This window comes from Phyllostomus hastatus, unplaced genomic scaffold (assembly GCF_019186645.2).
Source record: "Phyllostomus hastatus isolate PE091 unplaced genomic scaffold, TTU_PhHast_1.1 phas_contig_137, whole genome shotgun sequence".
In the NCBI taxonomy this organism is placed as follows: domain Eukaryota; kingdom Metazoa; phylum Chordata; class Mammalia; order Chiroptera; family Phyllostomidae; genus Phyllostomus; species Phyllostomus hastatus.
This window is the reverse complement of record NW_025333583.1, coordinates 12,930,197-12,950,219: the sequence shown is the minus strand read 5'-3', so window position 1 is coordinate 12,950,219 and position 20,023 is coordinate 12,930,197.

The window sequence follows — 20,023 nt, the reverse complement described above, 5'->3', positions numbered from 1 at the left end:
TTAGGAATCACTGGAGTTAAACAATCTCTATGGGGAGAATACTAAATCCTTTAAATAAATTTTCAAATTGTCTGTAATATTTTATTAATGGATCTTATGAAAAGAAAATGATTTCTATCTTTCTCTTTCTCCATCATTTTTTCCCGTCTTCCCATTTTTTTCCTCCCTCCTTCCCTTCTCTCCCTTTCTCCTTCCTATTCTACATCTCTTTCTCCTCTTCCCCCTTCTTCTTGTTAGTCCTATTGTTTAATGAGAAAAGAAATCTCCTTACATTTATTAAGTAGTTGTTATGTCAAACTACCACGTAACAATAGATTACTCTGTACACAGAAATATAGATTCCTTTCCTCACATCCCTACTCATACCCTTCCTGCTGACTCATTCTTAACCAGGAAACAAGTACATTAGGTCACAGTTAATAATCTCCTATAATGCAGGGATTATCAGTGCCAATCTAAGTCACTCGAGCCTAGTGTAAATTCCAGATGGTAAAAAGAGGGCATTTATTATGATAAAAGATATAGGATACTGCTTACTGATGTAGACATCCATAGCCATAGAAATAATTTATATGACAACTTTGGTCAATAGTTTCATTCCTGCATTAATAATTAAATTAAAATCCTATTGTCAGAGTCCTCTTATTACAGAAAGTTCACTTCCTAGAGCAAAAGTTTAGGAATATTTTAGAAACCAGCTTGTAGCCAGGATCAGGAACCAGGAAGCATGGAGTAAAGTAGACCACAATCAGTAAAGCCGTACTTGGTTACCAAGCATTGGGGCAGGATCAGACAGGCTAGGAACCTGCTGGGCATCGTGCTTCCTGGTTGTTAGAGGATGGGTCAATTGCATGGGCTTAGTGCCAGGCCCAGAGCAGGATGCTGGGTAGGGGAGGCAGAGGCCAAGCTGGAAAACAAATGCAGGAGAAAATATTTTATTCGTGATTGTCTCATGAGGCCACAGATACAGAAAGGTCATAAACCTGATTAATTCCAACCACTGTGTATTAAATTGCTTAGATCAATAATTCAAATTAATTAGACATCTTTAGGCATGTACTATAGAGGTATTATTGATTATTGGCATCAAAGTCATTCTTTCATAGATTACATTTTTACAGAATTGCACAACAGACTATACAGTACAACTTTCACTTTCTGAAGCATGAGGATAAAATTGTAGTGTTTTATTTTGCAAATAAGGGAACTTCACTTGGAAAAAAACCTGCCTTCCAGAATCTTATCAACGAAATTGTGACAAGGACATAATTCTGAAGGTAGTTAAATGAGCAAAGGCATAAATATATGCCCTACTTTTCCTTCACAGTGAATAACACTATTGGTAGAAGACTTAAGATGAAGTGTAGAACAGAAAAGTCACTCATTCACCCATCCACACCTCCAGGTATCAGGTCTGGCCTGCAGACCTGGGGTCATCAACCAACAAGAGGTAGTAGAAGCTGCGGGTCCTAGAAGGGGTGCATCCTAATTGCGACTCACACATTTCAGGTCCAATAGTGTTAAATGCTACTAATAGCTTAAGTGAAATACAGATTGAGAATGGCCTTTGGATTTAGCAATGTGAAAATTATTTGTGACTTTGACAAGAGCAGTTGTTTTTGGTGTGGGGGTAGGGCAGGGTGGGGGGAGGGACAAAAGCTGGTTGCATTAAGTTAAAAAGAGAGAGGGAGAAGTTAGAAGCTGCAAATGTTCTCAACATTTCCAAGGACTTTGTCTAAAAAGGGAGGAGGAATGGAGCATTAGCTGGAGCACCATAAGTCTGAAGAGGACTTTTTTAAGATGGGAGAAGAATAATAGCATGTTTGTACAGAGATGAGAAAGATCCAGGAGACATGGGACTAGTGATGACATAGGCAAGAGAGAGAAGAACTGCTGAATGGTATCCCTAAGTACACAAAGGTGGATGGGATCTAAGTCCTAAGTGGGGGAGTTTGCCCCTGCTAGGGGACCAGATAGTATTAGGAAAGAAAACTCTCAGTAAAGAGTTGGGAATGGATATTAAAATGCTTAGTACAATCCTTTCTCAAAGTGTTACTATTTCACTATTCTTTTTCATATGTGTGTATCTCTTCTGATTTGTTCTTTTGTAATTTAAAATGTAGTTCAGAGTTCAGGTGGGGCAAATAGACATCTCAAAGGGAATGACCTTTTACACATTAATGTTTGTGGGAAATATAGTCAGACTATGTGAAAGGCAAGTTGCTTTTGGTCTGATACTGCTACAAACTCTCCTCAAATGAAGACATGGTTCATGAACTATCTGCCAATAGACAGACACAGAGAACTAACTCTTTCTTGGGGTATTCTTCACAATAGCTCAGGGGATTCTAAGGCAGGTAAAAAAAGCAAGAGCTATAGACAACAATTTCTCCAAATGTTGTACATTCCTTATGCCTTTTTATCCACAGACTGGTTGGCTACACAAACTGATAATGTGATAATAAGCACAGAGTGCATTATTTTAAAAAAGATAAGCATCACACCATTCATGGGAGAAAAGCTCTTACATATCTTTAGGCTTTTCACTGAAGAGCGTGGGACCAGTTCCTCCCATGTGAATCACGTTGACATTTAAAGAGTTCATGGAACCAAGAGAAAGGTAAAGCCCATTATTGTAAAAGGAAAATGTCGTAACCCTCATGGAATGTTCCTGGATTGATGCCACACAGAGGAAGAGACTTGCAGTGGGTGGCAATCAGGAATCACAGTCACCCATGTGAGGAGCAGCCAATCATGCCACCTGAGTTTTGAGATCACAGAGTGTCAGTCCCCGCTCAGGTTGGACCCCGGCAGTGGAAGCCTCCGCCACGGCCTATCAGCATCTAACAATGGGGGGTTCCGGGGGATTAAGAGACTCAAGCCCTTCCTTTGCTCACTCCGCTAAAGAGTAAAACTGACGTTGCTAAATATTTGTTTAAGAAAGATTCTATCTGATAGCCGAAATGGAGGCCTTCTCAGAGTAACCACAGTGGTAGGATCAGAGTTGTCTGGGTGGACGAGAAGGAGGTGGTGGAGAAGGGAAGTTGGATATCACCATGGAAAGCTGGAATCCTGCTCAGCTGGTGCATTAGCTCCGCCACCTTGGAATCTTCTAGTTGCCACAAAGCCCCATTTCTATGTAAACACAGTGGGACTCATTTTGAAAGGAGAAGCAGGGAAGAACAGAGACAAAGAACAGAGAAGTAGCCTTCCTATTTAGGGAAAATGGTAGCTAACTAGCACTTTTTCAGCTGGGGAAAAGGTTTGAATTCAGCTGGGTAAAGTTTAGCAGGGCTCTCACAGTGTCCTATGTTCTTTGAGAGAATGAAAATATCATATCTGAGACCTCAGTAGGGCATGGAAAAAGAACCAATATATTGAGAATTACCAATTCCAAAGCTCAGGCCATCATATTAACAGAAGGAAGGAGGACAAAGTGTCTCAAGTTCCTTACTTACACATGGTATTTCTGGCTTAAAAGAATTCATTTTCCCCCTCTATTTTATTGGAACTGTCTTCAAAGAAGGAAACTAACTGTCCACCTTTTGTCAGAGCACTCCTAGCCCACAGGCCAGGCTAGACAGCTTGGGCTTAGTTGAATGCCACTGGCTAAATGTAACAAGGTGGCTTTCTTGTTCTTGAGTGTGAAAGCGAACAGCAATCAAGGTGCTATGCTCTAGTTCTTTTTAATCCGTTTTTAATTACAGCATAATCACAATGCACACGGCAATAGGGAGATTTCCATGGATTGTTCTGGCAGGTAGCAGCTTGTTTCCAACTGAACCACTTATTTTCTTCCTGTCTCACTCCCACACTTTTTTTTTTCCTGAAGGAATTTTTTTATTTGAAAGGCCATTGCCTGTCATATTAAACTAATTGCCATTTTTCTGAGGTATTAAGGAAGTGTTAACTTTAGAGCAAACAAGGTAAAGCATTTTTTTGAAAAAAAAATGATGAAGGGTGGAGACACAGGTGAAGAGTTTTGTCCTTTTTCAAAAATAACTTATTGACTAATGTACATCTTATATTTTGGTAAATTTATTTTCCACAAAAAGAATGAGGAAAAATGAAACTGCAATATTAAACAAGTACAATGAACAAATAACTTCAAAGTCAATGATGTTCAGTATCATTATAGATAGGAGCTCCCTATTGTTTCTGTATTTTTATAATTATTATTATTTTACATGCATATGGTAATTTTAATGAACAAAACACTCTTTAATGACATTTTATCTTTACAAACCTCTAAGGTCTCGTTGTTCCCACTTACTAAGGGGGGTCAAATGACTTGCCCAAGCTCATAGGGCTAATAATAAGCAGAAGATAGAATTTGAATGTAGGGCTTCCAGCTTCAAATTTAGTCATCTTGATGGTACAAATGCTGTGAATTTTTTAGTGCTCCTCATTTTCATATTGCTCCCCCATGGTCCCATTCTCTTGTTACCATACACAAAAAGGTAAACAAATTAACATTGGGTTAGAATTTTATCAGGGCTATACCTATTAGCTATCTCCTTTATACCTGTTTTCCATCAAGTATTTGTAAAGTGTATCAGGCAAAGTTGAACTGAGTCAGTTAGGATGTGCTTTCCCAGGCTACTCTATCTGTCTGGACCTTGATTTCTAAATCTACAAAAGGGGAATGATAATTACAACTCTAACGATTAATTAGATATGATTGAAGCAAAAAATGTATCTTCATCATTATGCTTTATTTTCAATTAGATGAAATCACAAGCATTCATTAATTTAATAATTTTATGAGCTGACAAAATTTTATTGCAAATGTCATTAATAATCTAGGCCCTTGTCCAACATAACTTGGAGGCAATTTTAGGAAGACGCATAGGCAAAGAATTTTCAAAAACAAAAGGGAACAAAAGAATTCCTTATTTTTCTACCATATGATAATCAACAGGGGGGTTTATAACCATTTAAGTGTTTTTAGAATAATTACATTTTGGGATGTTGCAAAATTTCAAACTTAGTTTGACCTTTTGGTTTTTGAGTCTGTCTGCTTTTGGCACAGGATGGTTTCCTGACTTTACAGACATCAGGCAGCTCTTACCAACGAACATGTTAATTAGTCAACTTGCATAAATGACTTGAAAACATATGGATGGATTTCCCACACAATATTTATTGGTTAAAAAATTGTAAGAAGAATGGCTTTGCTATCCATGGATTCGATTTTCTTGAACTTCGAATCTCATGGACTTGAAGGGAGGCAGATCTCCTCTTAGAACCCGAGCAAGACAAAGTGGACAATCCCAGGCTAATCCGAACTGTTTAAAGTATCATTGGTTTATGTGGCAATCAGTTTGTATCACACAATGTATTTCACTTTATCACTGCCCTTCCTTACCAATCCTGTAACCTCCACTTGTAGTACTCTTTAAACCGCTACCAACCCTCTGCAAGACAAATCAAGCATGCTACAACCCATAGACTGTCAAAGAGACCACAATGTATAATTTTTGGCAATGTTCATTTTACATGGAGTTTTGATGGAGAAAAAAAGCCCCGTTGATAATAAAATCATATTGCGAAGGTTACCATTTATCAACTCACCAGGGCTCACTGTGCTCTGAACTTCCTTGTTACAAGATTTTCACTACTTGTTTTCCAAGTATGAATTTCAAGTCACCTGGAGATATAACTCTGCTGCTCTCTCACTTATTTTTCTGTCACTTCACTTAATAGCACTGATCATCGTGTCGACTGTGTGGGATTCCAGCACTTGGTATGAAACAGCTAGTGGGAGGACCTGACAGCAACAGTGATGTCAAAATGCAAGTCTGGCAGATGTGCAAAACCATCTTCCAATTCTCTCCCTTCTTCGATTGTGGCCCTACTATCATATGTTACTAACATTTCTGTTGTTCTTCCTTGGAGTGACTTAACTTTGTGACATAATAATTTTTTAAGTGGTTCTTTTTTTTTAAAGATTTTATTTATTTATTTTTTTAGAGAGGGAAGAGAGGGAGAAAGAGAGAGAGAGAAACATCAATGTGCAGTTGCTGGGGGTCATGGCCTGCAACCAGGCATGTAACCTGACTGGGAATCGAACCTATGACACTTTGGTTCGCAGCCCACACTCAATCTGCTAAACTACACCAGCCAGGGCGTGACATAATAATTTTAAAATTCATCATGTTTCAATTGTTTTATCCTTAGAACTTGAGTAGAGAACACGTCATCAAATTTGAAATGGTACAGACTGAAGCCAGGTTAATCATTATACTAGTCACTGATCACCAAAGTTCCCAGGGTAAAGATGAAGTCTATTGATTTCTCAATTCGGATAGGAATGAATCTGGCCACAGGATTAAAACTGGTTTGGTGTTCTTTGTTTGCATTCATAGTTGATTCTCATGGTTGGCAGATTCTGTGTTTGTGAATTCCCCCACTCACTAAAATGTATTTGTAACCCAAAAATCAATACTTGAGTGTTTTGTAGTCATTCATGGACCTATGCAGAGTAGCAACAATTTGAGCCACCCAAAAAAAAGCATCCCCAGTTGAGGCAGAACAGAGTATTGCTCTGCCTTCTCCTATCAGCTCTCACACTACAAGTAAGTGTCTCTTCTGTGGTGTATTTGGTGCTGCATTTTTTGCCTTTTTGCTCTTTGCTGGGATTCAATGTTTAAAAGGAACCCCAAGCACAGAGAGGAAGAGCTTCCTACTCTTTCTAAGTGCAAGATAGTTCTGATGGGCTTTCTGCAGATAACATGTTTTAGGTAAGCTTTGTTTAAACAAGATTGATTGGGGTGTTGGCTCTGAGTTCAACGTTAATCAATCAACAATAATATTAACCAAGGTGCTTTTACACAAAACATACACAAAGCAAGGTTATGTATTAGTTGGTTGATGAAAATGTGATGAGGCTTGTAGGAACCTAACTCCGTATTTCGAGCAACAGTTTAAGTATTCCAGGAAATTTTATAGAACAGAGCAGTAGTAAATAAGGAGAACTGATGATGTATGTGACATTTTTATCATTTTCAGAAAAGGTCAGATGAAGAGTTAGAGTAGGATGTTAGTATGTAGGATTTGTTAAAGTGAGAGGCTAGGTTTTACCACATGTCTCATACTCATCATATCCTTTTTATTATAACTTTTAATTTTTAAAGCCAGACTGTAGTTAATTTTCCCTTACTCTTGAGAGCTCTTCACTGAAGATATCTTTTAAGCTAAAGCTCACCAAAGAGTGGCTTGTTCACCTGGCTGGTGTAGCTCAGTGGATTGAGCATGTGCTGCGAACCAAAGCATTGCAGGCCACAGTCAGGTCACAATTCGATTCCTAGTCGGGGCACATGTCTGGGTTGCAGGCCACAGCCCCAAGCAACCGCACTTTGATGTTTCTCTCTCCCTCCTTCCCTCCCTCTCTCTCTCTCTCCTCCTTCCCTCTCTAAAAATAAATAAATAAAAATCTTAAAAAAAAAAAGAGTGGCTTGTTCAGAGCTTTCTGGAAGTTAGCTGCTGGTCATGCCCACTGGATCACCCAGGCCTGACCATTCTGCAGTGTTCAAGTGCACCAATACTTATTTGACAAGAGCAGGCCTACCTGTAGCACAAGGAAGGGCCTTCCCATTTAATATCAATGGGACCACATTCAAGCTTTTATATGCAAGTTACTCACCTTTCTGAGTTACTCTTTCTCTTCTCATTTGTTAAATGAACATCAGCTTACAAAGGAAACCTTTTTCTGGACTAAAACCAAGTCTAGAAACCCACAGTCACAGAAGAAGTAGCGTGGTGGTCAGATGGGTGGGGAACCAAGCTGCTCCGGCATCTGCCCCAGCTGGTCCATGGGACTGTCTCATTTTTACTACCAGCGTGCTGAAGGGCCCTCAGAGGCTGACTGTCCCTCTTGACTGATCTGAAGGTGGTTACAGCCTCTTTTTCCTTTTAGGACAGCTGAGACAGGTGAAAATCTACCAAGAGGTTTCACTAACTATCGAGAGGAACAAAAAGCTAGGACATATAGGAGGGAGCTTCTCTGGTGGTGCATTTAATGGTTTCTCCCATGGATCAAGGCCAGAAGCTAGAATATAAACAATCCAGGGACATCGAGTAAGCATATGAGGATCCTATACTGTGGATTCTTCAAAATGGCATTTGGAATCTCATCAGGGCTAAGTTCTAGTTAGCGGTAATTGAATCAGAAATCAGCAGTGTGTAACAAGGCTTCTGCAATTTTTTTTGTCTTTTCTATACACACGAGCTTTTTATTTTTTTCTTTGTTATTTGGTGAAGTCCCTTTAAAATGAGCAGCCTTGGGAAAAATGTCTCAATTGTGGACCTAACTTTGGATTTCTGACCATGTAGAGGGCTTTACTGGAGAAGGAAGATAAACAGAGTGTTGAAGACAACAATATTAATGAGTGATAACCAAGAAACTCTAGGGGAAAGAGTTGAGTTATTTGGTTAGATGCAATCCCCTACTAGGAAGAATATGAAAGTGGTTGTCACAGGGACTAAATATGACAACATATGTGAAAGTGTTTAGCATAGTAATACGGCACGTCCTTCTTTACAAGTAAGTATATACACATGTGCTAAAATTAGATACTGTTGTATAGAACTCTTCATAAGAAACTTACCACATTTCTACCAGGAAAAGGGAAAATGATATGGTCATTTTAAAAAAATTATATTGTCCCTCTATCCATTCAGCTCAAAACACACACACAGCATCATCACATATTTTTATAAAATCTATGGTAGGAATTATTATTCATATTTCACCAGAGGCAAAAAGATACCATGTGCATATTTTTGAATCATGAGTAGAGTTTAAATTAGAACTGAAAACTTTTGGCCCCTATACACTATCAATGCTCAATAAAACTTGTTGCATGACTTAATGTTGTTGGTTGATTTCTGCTCCCTAACATAGGTCCCATTTTGTAATTTTTAAGTCTGAAAAAACCTGTTCAGTGTCCACTGCAAGACAATAAAAACACTTCTGTAAACAGTGTTGAATGACTCCTGCCGGCTGGTAGAATCAGGGAAAAGGGAATCAGAGCCACCAGTTTATTTCCTGATTCAGAAAATGACTCATCCTGTAACTTTATGAACGTTGCCTAACCTTTTAGCATTTCAGTTTCTATAGCTGAAAAGCAGGGATAATATTTGTCCACTTGACAATGGGAAATGCTCTAGAAATAAAAAAAAATTAATCTCATACCAAGGGACAGCAAAGCTGGTTTTTCATGTACTTGAGATATCACTGACACATTCACAAAACAGTTTCTGCCAAAGTTGTGTGGTTAATGCTCCCAGATCACCTCCCAAAATACCACATTGTGCACTGAACTTTTTATCCTGCCCTGAATCAGAATGGTAATCGCCGTGGGGTGTGTCCAACATGACTGATGAGGTGCATCAGGAGACCTGCATCACTCACCTATGCTGGAGTGATTTCTGCACGGTTGTCAAGGAAGACAAAACTCAACAGAAGAAAAAAAATCCATATGGTGGGAATAAACTTCCTCCTTGAATTTTGATTCTGGAAAATATGACTAAAATTACGAATGAGCCAATTTCATTTGCGGTCTTCCTGGCACAATATACAACTGTTCTGTTTCCCTCATATTCTGGGTGCCATAATTTAGGGAAATACTGTACAAGTAGTTCCCTCTTTTACTCTGCTTAATATCTTCTCCCCTTCCTAATAAGTCTGGTTTCACTTTGTTTTTAAAGAATAGCTATTTGTGATACAGTTAACTCAGGATCTTTCAGTACCTGTTGCTTGACATATCAATATCTCTCCCAGTTATTCCCACAGCGGGCAACAATCACAGTTCATTAAACTAAAATCTCTGTGTCACTTCAAATGGCTTGCTTCTAAATCATCCACTGCTGATATGGAGCTTTACCTTTAAGTGCTCAATTCCAATATACCTTAACTAGACGTGGACAGAATGGCATTACCACAAAGAGAGAATGAGCTGGCAGTGTCATCCGCATGACTCCCTACTTTGGCCAAAGACCTCTTATCCCCAGAACAGGTATGGGATCGGCATCAAGAAACCCACGGGGGTTGTCATACACAGCAGGACAGACACAGAGCTCCAAATTGAGCAGCAGGGCTATTTAGAAATAATTAACATTTCCTTTCTGAAATCAAAGCAGATTTTTCCCTCAAAGTATATACCTTGAGAGGGAAAAACATCATGACTTTTCTCAAACACCATGTGCCCATTGTAAACACGAAAGAACATTTTTCAAACTTTGTTTTGAGCTGTATCTGAACGCCATGCTTTCAGTGCATGGTGCCTGGCCTCCTCTGTCAAACTAAACTCAGATTTCTTTTCTAGCTTCACTGGTCACTACACATCAGACCAGGGTCATGAATGATCACACTTCTGTGTCAAGAAGTATGGGCATCTGAACACAAACATTGCATCCACATATGACTATATAGAGAGGGGTTTTTTTTAATTTTTTAAACTTTTATTTATTTATTTTTAGAGAGGGAAGGGAGGGAGAAAGAGAGAGAGAGAGAAACATCAATGTGCAGTTGCTGGGGGCCGTGGCCTGCAACCCAGGCATGTGCCCTGACTGGGAATCAAACCTGCGATGCTTTGGTTCGCAGCCCACGCTCAATCCACTGAGCTATGCTAGCCAGGGCTCCATATAACTATATATAAATAAAATTGGTTGGCCAGTGCATATTGGGGACACTAGCAAGATATTCAGATATTAACAACATGATATAAACTACACAGTAAACTTAAACCAAGCTTCAAGAGCAATTCTGCTCTATGCTAGTATTTTCCAACCTGCTTTTCTTAAATATGTGAGATAGTATTTTGTGCTGCCAGAAAGTTTCATGTTTAAAAATTGCCACCTACTCTACACAACCCTCTCTTGGAAATGCATCATATGCATTAGCCTACTAATTACTCCCAAGTTTTGAAGATGGTAGTAACTTTAACTCAGCCCCTCCAGAATTACTTAACTGAGGAAAACCTATATATTTTTTATTTTTCTGGGAGCATCTAATAGAATCTCTCAGGCCCTCTGACATAGTTTGGAAGATACTATTCCGTACTTAATTTTTCAATCTCTTCAATGTGGGATTGAACTTCTGACTCTACTCCTTCAGCCTTAATTCCTTCAACATGTTCTAAAATGTGTATTTATATTTTAAATACAAAAAACTTCCCTATTAGCTGAGACCTATTTAAGGTGTGACCTGGGAAAGGATTAACTGCAATTCCCTTTTCTTCGGAATCTTCCTTTAGAGAATTTGTGGGCAAGCAGCTTCCTCATTTTGAATGTGAGCAAGCAGAAAATATTTGTTTAATTGAATCAGAAATGAATGCATCAGAAACTTCTATTTTCTACAATAAAGATTATTCCAAAGGGAAAAAGAAAAAAAGTGGGTTAGATTATTTTTTCCTTCAATTTTACATGTTCTGTTTAAAGAGCATTTGCCAAAGATTTTTTTTTTTAAGGCAAAGACAGCAAGGCTTCTTATCTGTTTATCTGCAAGTCCCTGTGCTTTGAATGCTGAAGGGCCCCAATGATACAGGTGTCTCTGGAGATGGACTTAAAAGTGAATCTTAGGCAGCAGAAGCTGGAATGTGGTCTAGCAATTCTCTTTAAAAAATAAAAAGAAAAGTACATAAAGTTCATACATGCTTTCCTTGTTGAATATTAGTGGTTTTTCTTTTTCCTACCATTGCCTTCATACTGTTCTCTTCCCTTCTCACTAAAACTTGAGTCTCTGTTTTAGTCTGATTATTTGACATGATTTTGCTTTTGTGTTTTGAAATATGATCACGGAATCAGTCACAGAAAGTCTTGAAGGTCTATTGTCACAGAAATCCCCCCCACCTCAAATCCTTCCTTCTGAGGGTGGACGCATGCACATTATTATATGATCCTCATGTATCTTAGGGATACTGTTAGTTGGGTAGTGACATCCTTCAGTGTCCTAGCCCCCACTTTAGAAGTGATGGAGAGAACCCAGAGACCAGGTGACAGAGTCACCAAGTTCCCTGGAAAAGGGAGCCATTTTCTCTGTCCATCCATACAAACCTCCCCTGCCCCCCGTTTCTGCTTTGAACACAATGTCCATTGTTAAACATACCTAGATGATTTAGACACACACAGACACACATAGACACTCACACACACCTTTGCATCACTGCAGCATTATCCTTGAATTTTCTCAAACAATTAATTAGCATTTGTACCAGGTCATTGCTAGTTTCCCTGTTATGTAAACCCACACCCATGCTAAGAGTCTCTAGGGTTAGGAACACAGTGATAATATGACTATTAAGTTTCAGTGTTTGTGTACAAGGAGTCCCAGGTCATTTCCAGGAAAAAATGAGAGATTCTCAGGAGAGCTTCACCAACAAAAATGACTGCGTGCTCCCTCTCTCTCTCTCTCTCTCTCTCTCTCTCTCTCTAGCTTTCTGTATCTCTCTTTTTTTTCTTGTGACGAAGGAAACAGCATTTCTGATAAAGGGTCAAGGGAATATGAAATATCAAAAATAGACAATGAATCAATTTTCCATGCAGTCCAGAAAGTGTTAAAGCTAAATTTGGAGTGCACTAAATAAGTGGCTTCATGAGAACTCTGGGTGTTTAGGGAGAGGAAGTACACCCAGATTAGGTGACATATCATCTCCACGACAGCTGGGGCCACCCTGTCCCTTGAAATTTAGATGATACTTGTGCAAACTCCCCCAATTCCAAGGCTTGTGTACATCCAGGGCTGCCCCTGTATTTCTGCAAATTTCCACAGGGCAAGATCTCCCACGAACTGCTTGTCTGCTCCTGTGTTGTCTACCAAGGTTCCTGATAAGCACAGAGATGATACTATGCCCTTCCCAGATCTCCACCCAACACTTCCTCGGGTCATAAGGGATGTGTGGATGGGACACAGAGAACTGGTAGGGCTGCGAGCAGGGAAATGGGTATTAATGGCATTCACGCTGAAACAAAGCAAACATCTTCAATTGAAATGTTAAGAAGCCCAACTTTTAGGAGCTCAAATATTCTTTTTTTTTTTTATACAGACATCCTCCTCCCCTGCACCCCACCCTACCCCAGAAATCTGGGGGCATCTTTGCTTGCCCTGTCAGCCATGTAGTTCCCGGCATGATGGTGTTACTGCTTTCCTTTGTGATCACTCTCACCCCTCGTCCCATCAGCAGCGACAACTACTTCTCATTTTCTCAGGCCGAGGGTAGAGCACTTTCACAGGTGCCATGCCCCCAGGGTCTCACTTTCCATCCCAACCAGCCAGTCATAGGTTTCTGTAAACAGTGAGATGTTGAGGCTACCACTTCACAGATGGAATCTCACTCACCTCACCATTCTGTCCAGGGCCACTCAGGGCTTCTGCTTGTCAAGGGACAATACCACTTAGAGACCTACTTTGTGAGAAGTTCTTAATCAAATTCAGGCGCTCAATTTCAGCCTTTTTCTAATCCCCTAAAATTCTGAAACTGTATTAAATTCCATGAGAAGATTAAAATACAAGCACATGCCCCATGGGTGCAGCTATTAGGGCCACTGAGACCACTCACAAGGTGTGCCGTCGTAGCCAGGCCGGGGTGGTGGGGTTAGAGGGATCAGAAGCTGCGCAGGGCACAGTCCAAGTCTGAATTCCGGCTCTGCTCTTCCTCCCGTGTCACGTGAGGCAACTCTTTAATCCTCGATTACAGTTTCCCCATCTGTAATATAGTAGAACCCACCTTGGTCTACAGACCAACTGAGTTAATATGTAAGGAGCATTTTGGAAGTGCCTGGCACCTATCAGTATGAGCTGGCTTTGTTTTAACTTGGCCAAGTGACAGAAGGCTAGGGAAGGGCCGGGCGGAGCACAGACAGACAGCAACAGAGTGTGTTTGGCACAACGTATCCCCACGGGAGGTAGAAGAGATGGTTGAAGTTGCTATTGTAAGAGCTTGGAAAACTCCACTCAGGAATTAATCCTTTTGGCAGGCTTGCTGGCTGTAAGGTTTTGTGGGCCGAAATCCTGGAGGAAAGCTAGGGGTCTCTCCAACCCCAGTTTTTAGCATCTGGGCTTTTAAATTTTTTTTTTTTTAATAAACAGGCCTTTAATTCATGGGTGAATTTGGATATTTTCATAGAAATTGATTTTAGTTTCAATTGAAATAGATTTCCATTCTTGTACAATAGTCCTTCATTTTCTGTGCTTAAATAATTCTGAGGGAAAAATCAAATACATCAATTTATATGTTTAGCATAGAGCTTGCTCACTATCACTCTGAAGAATGCCTCTCTTGTAACCTCATGTTCCCATGGTGCCTTGCATATAGTACATGCCCAATAATTATCAGCTGAATTGCTTTTCATTAAAAAAAAAGGCAATGAAAGAACTGTTTTGAAAGACAGGCAACTTCCACGCACGTTCAGTAGCAGTAGCAACAACAGCAATTTAGATAACTTTTCCATCCTATTCTGGAGGGACTCACTTAATCACTTGGGTTCGTATGTTAATTTGCTGCACTTCTAACCACACAGGAATCGTAGATCTGTGACTAACCAGTGAGGAGAGAATATACTTGTTCTCATTTTCAATTGTCCTCAGATAAATTGTGCTCTATTCACTGGTGCCAAAAGAAATCAATACAAACCATAAGAGTTAAAATATTATTTGTGAAAGAAGAAACAAGCAGAAAAAAAACAAAGAAAATTTTTTTAAAAAATGTGATGCTGGGGAACCACAGGGAGAAAGTCAAAGCAGAATCCAGCTGCACGATTCCATGAGCACCACTGGCACATGTGCACTAGGCCCTGGAATTGTCCAAAAGGCAGTCTTGACGAGCACTTCCAGTGTTTAAAGTTTTAAGTGACTTGCTTTGTGGTCACAGATAGTTCATTCGCTTTCCCGTGCCTCAGTGCTCTCCTGGTTGGAGCACATATAAAATAAGAACCAATGTATTTTTTTTGAGTACTTACTGTATGCCCTGAACTAGTCTAAGTTTATACATATTAATTTATTTGATTTTTACTAAAACCCATGAGGCAGGTACTGTTATGCCCATTGTACAGATGAGAAAACTGAAGCCAGAAAAGCAACTCACCCAGCTAGTAAATAGTGGAGAAAGGGTTCAAAAACAGGTCTGTCCAGAAAGCACCAGCCATGTAATATGAAAAATAGAGATATTTATTGAAGAAGATACAAGAAACATTGTGCATAAGACAATGATGCCTCAGTCCCCTTCAAGGTAGGCACCTTGGGACCTTACACAGTTCTCCCAATTGCCATCAGCTGCCCTGTCATATTTTTCTGAATTGAATCAACAGTCTGAAATCTCTTCCCTTTCAAAGGTGATTTTCATTTTGGGAAAAGCCAAAAGTCACAGGACACCAAATCTGGGCTACAGGGGGACTGAGATACCTGGGAGATTCAATATTTCACAAAAAAAACTGCACAAGATGGGATGCATGAGTGGGCGCATCATCATGAAGCTGCCAATCACTAGTGGCCCATAGGTACAGCCTTCTGAGTCATCTGAATAGTTTCTGCAGAGGAATGCTCAAGCTTAACGCAAAATTTGATGCACATTTGTTGTTCTACTCACTCAGTCATTTTGAATGTGATAGCCACACAGTACACATGCTCACTCAGTGATGTCTACCACCCTCACTGACTAGCGCAGTGAAGTGGTTACTATTCACACATGCAGCATTCCAGTCCACTCTCCTTTGCTGCCAAGTTACACTGATGTCGCTCAAACTGCTCTTGATATATTGACAATGGCTGGACTTTTTCCAGACAGACCTTGTACAGGCTCCTGGTCAGGTTCTAGAGTCTGATGTTCTACTCTGCTACCGGGTTTTTTAGGCCATAATGAATGCTAGGGCACCACGGTATTCATGGCCATTGTGATCGATGCCAACATTTCCTGGTTGGGTGGACTGAGCATAAGCTTTTTTGTTTAGAATTTTGGAGAACATAATGCAAGAAACATCTTGTCACCAAAGACCTTGGAGCTGTCTGACCACAACAGGGGCTCTAAATATCCACTCACTGAATAAATTCAGAAAAATTGGATGTTAAATCAGGGAAGAAATATCTGGGTTGTTCGTGATAGCTGTATTCTATCCAGGGCCATTAAGTCTTTCTGTTTAAGTGCTGAGAGTTGGGAACTCTTAAGAATTGGAGACCCTTATGTCTCCAGCACACACACACACAAAAGTGAGCCAAAGTATATATGGTCTTTTCCAGGCAGGAGGGCCCAGATGGCTTCAGATTCTACCAGGAAGCCTCATTCGCACCCTGGTAAAATGTTAAGCCCTCATACTCCTTGTCTCATTTCCCATGTGTCCCCATTAGAAAAAAGTAACCATGGTCATTAGGTGCTTTGAGCTCCTCATTTGGATGATTCCTTGTGAATGAAAGGGAGTCATTTCACTTTACAGTCATTCGATTATTCCCAGATCAGCAACTCCATCCCACTACGAAATCTGTCATTGTCACTTGTTTTTCTTTGAAGAGAACGATTTCCAGTAGAAAGTAGGTGAGGGTGCTCATCATGAAATATTTTGGATTATGTAATTTTTTAAGCAAAAAAAAATAGGGAAAACAAAGAAATAAAGAAGGGCATGTTTTATTTTTTTCAAAAGACTAACAAAGTCCCACCTTAGTCAAAGAGCATCAGGACGGATTGGTTCTGAGAGGATTAGCTGGCCCTCAACCCTTGGGAATTCTCAGTTCTGTCATGTTTGTTTTTGTCTCCCAACAGAGGTGTGGTATCAAGGGGTCACGTAGAGGGTGAGCAAGACATTAAATGCTCCACTTCCTCACTGTGAAGCAATGCTCTGCAGTCAAACCAGGTGAGCTGAAATAACTGGATATGCTTCTCCATGGAGCTCACACATTTTATCAAACACTTCCTCAACAATTCTTATTCCCTGACTGGAGCATTCTTTGCTGCTGCCAAATATAGGAGGATGGCGGTAGTCAAAACATCTCTGAGAAAGGAAAATGGCAAGGAAATAGAATAATATTTTATGCTGCCTGTAGAAGAAAGAATTCGTAGTACATTACTGACACTTGAATGAGTTAGAGATTTGCAGCTTGGTCTAACGTGAATGAGCTTTTAGTCTCTCAAAATCAGATTGATTTAAGAAACATTGGTGATATAGAGTCAACTATCACATATTTGGCAGTGATACTGAATAGATTCCCAGTCAAGATGAGTCTCAGTCCCTAATTACAAAATAGGGGACTGAACTAAATTATCTCTAAGAACAATTATTGTGCTGAAAACTCTGTATCTGGGGTAGTCCCTAAGTCATAGACATACACTATATAGTCACTGTGAACAAAAGCAATTGATTAGTATTATTTATAGTTTACTTAAGCTGCTTTGACAGCTTATCCTTGATTTGTAGGAAGAATGCAGGAATTGGGAATTTCAAACAAAACAGTATATGGGCAATGCAAAATAGACACCCAGACTTTTGGTGGTGCTCTCTTCCTTTGCCTATCTGCTTTACTAGAACTTTCTTAATGACTATTTATCCTTTGGAAGTTCTTGTATAAATTACAGACTACCCGTAAAAGGATCACAATCATCATTTATTTCCAGTAGAACACTTTTATTTCCTCTATTAAGATAAGCCCAGAAACTCAAACAATCTAAGAAATGGGGACTATTCGGAGTTGCCAATGTAATTAAACTCCCCTTTGTAAAAGAAAACTTGCTTATTCTAAAAGGATTATATCAGTTGGCTGACAAGTTCTTGAGCATAAAAACCCACTTAGGCAGACCTAAATAGAGTGGAGACTGTTGCTAAAAGGAATTGATTCATTCAACTCTTTCACCCCCGCCCAGTTCCCCTCCTACGCTTGCCACACCTTTTCATCTTTTTTTGAAGCTCCTCCAGTTCCAGTTAAGTTTCAAGTAAATTTTGGCATTTTCATCCAATGGTTAGTACTGAGCGTAATTGGAAGGCAGCCTGGTCCACTGGGAAGAGTTTGGTAGTAAAATAGATCTTCCTTTGAGTTCTCTATCATTTAATAGTTAAGTAAATGTACACCTTATTTGCGTTGTCTAGCTCAGTATCCCCTCTACACAACTGGAATAATAGCATGTACTTTGCTGATTTATTGTAAATAATCATTAATTTAATGTAAGTGAAGTATTTAGCATCACAATGACATTCAATACATTAACTACTTCTAGCTGGAATTAAGAAAGTAACTATTTTCTATAGGATTTTGGGGGTGAACATATAATCCGATCATGTTGCTTTCTACTTTAAAATTTTAATGAGTCCTTCTTGTTCTAAACATTCCAGTCTTCTTCACATAGCTTACAATATCCTTCCTGCTCTCATTCTGACCTCTCCAGTTATGTTACGGGTCCCGACACCTTTCATTGAACTCTATGCCCCAACCATACTGATGTCATTGTTGTGGTTTTAGTATCATGCACTGAGAAATTTCACTCATGCTCTTCCGTGAAACTCATGCATCCCTTCCTTGGCCTACAGCTAACTCCTAGTCACCTCTTGGCTGCCTTTAGTCACCACTACATTCAATGCCTGCAAAGGACTTCCTGAACCAGCCTAGATTATGAGTTACCAAAACATCCTGCATTTCTTCTGTCATAGTACTCATCACATTATTTTAGGATTTCCTAGTCAGGTGTCTATATCTCCCTTACACAGTGAATTCATTGAGAGCTGGATTGCCTCTGTCTTGTAATCTCGCCATAGCCTAGCAACATGCCTGGCACGTACTATGCAATTACTAAATAAGTCACAGTAGACAAACAAATGAATGTGTAGTCTCCGATTGTCACTTCTCCATCTGGCCAGTTGCTTGACTTCAGGTAGCCATGAGAAAGATATGTGCTTCCTGTTTCTTTGCTGTGTACCACTCCCGACTCTAAAAGGAAAGGAACATGTGGATTACACAGAATGCTTAATTTTTAAGGGAAATTCTGCAGATTGGCAGAAAACTTGTTAAGATACTCATTCCCAAGAGGTCAGTCTTGGAGATTTGGGCTTGATCAAAAGAAACAGTTGATTTTTAGAAATTTAATTCTTAAAAATACATAGTGTTATACAGGGTGGGGCAAAGGTAGGTTTACAGTTGTGAGTGGGTGAAACAGAATTTATTCTTGTTTTATTATGTGTTAATTATTGCATTATTTTCCACGTGAACAACTATAAGCCTACTTTTGCCCCATCCTGTATGGTATGTTTCCAATTATGTAAGTATATGTATATGTACTTGGTACTTGTGAAGAGGAAAAATACTGAAAAAATACGGAAAATTTGAATTATGCATCTCTAGGTGCTTTTTAATTTTCTTCCTCATGTTTTTTCTGTATAAACAAATTCTCTACAATGTCCATGTGTTAATGATATATCATGTAATTAATAAAGATAAAATCATAAAAAAACCCTCAAGTTTTTATATGTACCAGGTATAATAAGAGAATTCTGGGAAACCACTGATTTTTTAAAAAATTTATAGCTGTTATTTGCTTAAGTTCCTATTTCCCCCAGATGCTGGAGGCTTCACTGCTCCCTCTGCAGAGAACCCCTCTCAGGCCACCCGTAACCCACTCTGTCTCCCCAGTTCACTTCCTTTACAAAGGCTTCCCAGGTTAGACACTCGTCCAAGGAGAAAGGTCTTTCTCCCCCTCCCAGTGAAGACCTTTAGCACTTAATCTGAGGTTTGTTTTTCTCTATTACTTTACTGTTCTCTTAGGGGGTTCTTTTGTTCCCTAATTTCCCAACTATATTTCCTGCTCTCTACAGTTAGGAAGCTTACATTGCATAGATTTTATCACTTTTAGGATGGACTGGACACACAGAAGAGTCTCCCAAAATCCTATTGATTTCATTAATATTGCATAAGAAGATGCATTCTACAACACATTAGCCAGTGAAGAGTGCGGGTCTGTCACTTCCCAGCATGTAGGTGATCAGTCCTGATGTTTCAGGTCATTGGGGGTTTGGAACTGCAGTGTGATCTTTTATCAAGTGCAACAAACACAAA